The sequence below is a fragment of the Theobroma cacao genome, chromosome 7 (assembly GCF_000208745.1).
Source record: "Theobroma cacao cultivar B97-61/B2 chromosome 7, Criollo_cocoa_genome_V2, whole genome shotgun sequence".
Lineage (NCBI taxonomy): Eukaryota > Viridiplantae > Streptophyta > Magnoliopsida > Malvales > Malvaceae > Theobroma > Theobroma cacao.
This window is the reverse complement of record NC_030856.1, coordinates 15,540,993-15,544,571: the sequence shown is the minus strand read 5'-3', so window position 1 is coordinate 15,544,571 and position 3,579 is coordinate 15,540,993.

The following is a 3,579-nucleotide window of genomic DNA, read 5'->3' as shown; positions in this document are numbered from 1 at the left end:
GGAATCACAATTTTTCACTACTAAACATCATTTTATACTCCAATAATCATAATTATATTTCATATAATTATTCTTGGTCAAATGTGATCAAATCTTGGCTAAAAATCTCAATTTTATCATCAAATGGTAAAATGAACGTTTTGTCCCTAATTGGTCAATTTTCTGATGGACTCCAAACTGGACCTTGAACTCCAAATCACTATTCTAAGCCATTCTGTTGGTTTTAAAAGTTTCAAATTCCTCTTAGAATTTCTATTTGAACTAGTTCAAGGCTCGATTTAACTTAGTTATACCACTCGGTACAATACCGTCTTTAATCGAGCTTGACGGGGTCTCACAACAGCTTTCCTCAAATTTATTGTCATCCCTATCTAATTATCTTCCTTGTCTTGTACTCTAATAATTTTATTGACTATCGAAATAATTAACTACGAAAATAGCTTAGCTTCCTCCTCACTTTATTCTCGCAATCCTTACTAAATCAAAATTTCATATTCCCCATATTTCATAATTTAACTTCATTGGCTATATTTGTGCCTAATTATTACCTCATAGTGTCATGGCATCACTGAGTAATCCCCTTCATGCTTAAATTACAATCATCAACTTAATCATGTTATCCATTTTGAATGTCATTTATAACCTTATTGCTTCCTTCTATAACCTTTCTCAATAATTATTTTACCAATTTATCCCTGTCATAGTAAAAGATTCCCATACATATCCAGTTATTTAAACAGCTACTTTACATTCCATTCGAGTCATACACTTTAAAAGTCAAACTATTAACTTCTTTGTACAGATTACTATTATCTCCTTTACACTACATCTACCTAGAGTTAAAGTAGTACAAAATCCTACAAAAATATTACATATCACTGGGATCATCATCTTAATCTGATCTTATCGAAAAATTCTACTCCAAATCTTTCTTAAGATCCTCTTCCGGGTTCTCCTCCTCTTGAGATTTTCTCCTTTGTTCCTCAATCCAGGCTTGTTGTATTCTCCTACGTTCCTCATCACTCACCGGTGCAGCATTTCTTCCACAATCGGGAAGAAAATGTCATACCACTGACACGTCCTTCCTAGAACAAATATATCCCCTTGCAATTTCCTCCCTCGTCCAGTTTCTATGGTACTCTTCAGGTTGTTTCAAAAGGAAATCTTTTTCAGTTTTCGGAGTATCGGAGCTACTCTCACTTTCAAAATTCTTGCTACTCTCAAAGCTTTCCTTATTACGAAACCATTCTGCTAAGTTCGGAGGAATTCTATTAATAGGAATTCGGGATGGACCACTTTCTGAATTACCTGAATTAGGGCTCCATTGGCTTCTAGCAGTGGAATCTAATGATCCCTCACTAGCACTATGACGAGTATTAGGACTACCGCCTCTTCTAGACATGGTGTTTATGTCACCAGTTCACCTCAAAACCTATACGCAATCAAGTAGTAATTACTTAATTATTCATGCATCACCAGAGTAGGTAGGTTTTTATATGTAGATGCATGCATTCTATTCAATCTAACCTAACTTATCTTAACCTGGGCCACACTGACATTGTAAATTTTAAAACAACTTTAAAACCAAAAATCTTATCTTTAAAACCAAAAGCTCTGATACCACCTGAATTGTCATGACTCGATACTCTCATTGAGCCCGTGAAAACAGTCGCGATGTCCCGATAGACATTCATCACCCGAAATGCCGATCGAAACCTCACAAGGCTTTAATATCAGTTTTCTCACCTCCCCTGTGATCAACAGTTGTAAAATAACATGTTTTGAGAGGTTATAAACTATTTCCAAATCAAAACAATAGAAAAAAATATTTTTGTCTCACAAGGGCATTTTGGTCATTTTTTCACACTAATCTCGAAACCAGTTAAAAATGTAGTATACGAGTGGAAAACACATATTTTATAATCAGAAATAAATTTAGATGTCTAAAACATTCATTTTAAACGAAACTATATCTATTTGAATATAAAAAAAATATTCAATAAAATATTTTATTTTCTTATAAAACAATATTTATAGAGTTACCAGTAAATAATTTTTGTAGCGTAAAAGCTAAATAAATTCATACGTACTATAATACAGATAACCAAAGTATAAAATTTAATTTACAATGACACGTGGGCCCACGAATGACCAAAATATCATAAGAAATGAACCTACAATTTTTGGATGATGCAAGTCCAATTGTAGTCCTCGATGATACCAGCTATCTACAGTTTATTTTGAGCCTGAAATGGGTGAAATTGAGGGTGGTGAGATTATAAAATCCCAGTGAGTAAACAAACACCATTCAAAATATCTAAAATCGAGTAAATGGAGACAATCAAAATATCCAATCACAATACGTATTTCATAACTTGAAAATTTCATCCCAACCCATACAAACGGTTGTATTTCATTTAATTTCTCAATAAGGCTTATAACTTTCATAAACATTTGGCTCATGCCATCAAATAGTACTCGATGACACCTTGATCAAAGGCGTACACTTGAGCCCGCCAAGGTTGTTAAAATTTTCGTATACACGTAAAACATATTTTTATTTCGTTTTGAAAACACAACCATTCCTTGGCGTTAGCGGAGTTCATCATCACGAGGTGGTTCGGCGTGACGTAAACTCTAACCATACCTCAAGAGATACCCTACGCGCCTCTTCGATCGAGGTATGAATATAACCGAATTTCATGCCTCACTAATAGGCTGGTCCACAAAACCCGCCCACTGCAGCAAGCTAAACCCACCATACAATAAAATTTACAATAGCATGACATGGCAATTATTTTATTTTACAGCCTCTCAAGGCAAATCAATAATTCATGCATTTTCAGCACATTTAGCAATTTAACCATTCATGCCAATATTGCCATAAGCCAATCAATTAAAACCATAAATTTACAATACATCAAGTGGTCTCCAATTACTCTATTTTCAAAGTCATCATTCAATTTCAAGACAATTTACAAATTCATTTCATTTAAACACATTTTCCATAAAATTCACAAAATCGAATAAAAAGACCACTTTAGATAATCAAAATGATGATAAGGTTACTCACTTCACAATAGCTGAATTTTTATGTCGCTATTGATTCATACTCGTATAATTATTCTTAGTTGTCAGTCACCTACGTCGTTCAGCACGCTCACACAACAAACTTTCCTAGCAACAATTTAAATCCAATATACTTAGTGCATCAATTCCACTTCTCTCTCTCATTCTATCATAAATCTACATTATTTCTCCTCATTGCTTCCAATATTTTACCATTCAACTTAACACTCTCAACCAAATTATGCATCTAAATTCCTACGACATCAATAATTCTTCACAATGAATCATTTAAAATTTCTTAACTTCATTCGAGCACTATTCGTAAATTTCACATTTTCTTCTTTGCTTTAGTCCTATGACGCCTCCTAATAAAATATTTAAATGTTGTATTAAAGTAATTTAAATTTAATTCATATCACCAAATAACCAATGTATAATTAAATAAAATGGGCTAGCCTCCATATAGTCCAATTTCACAATAAGCCATGGAGTAGAGTAAAGAAATTTTAC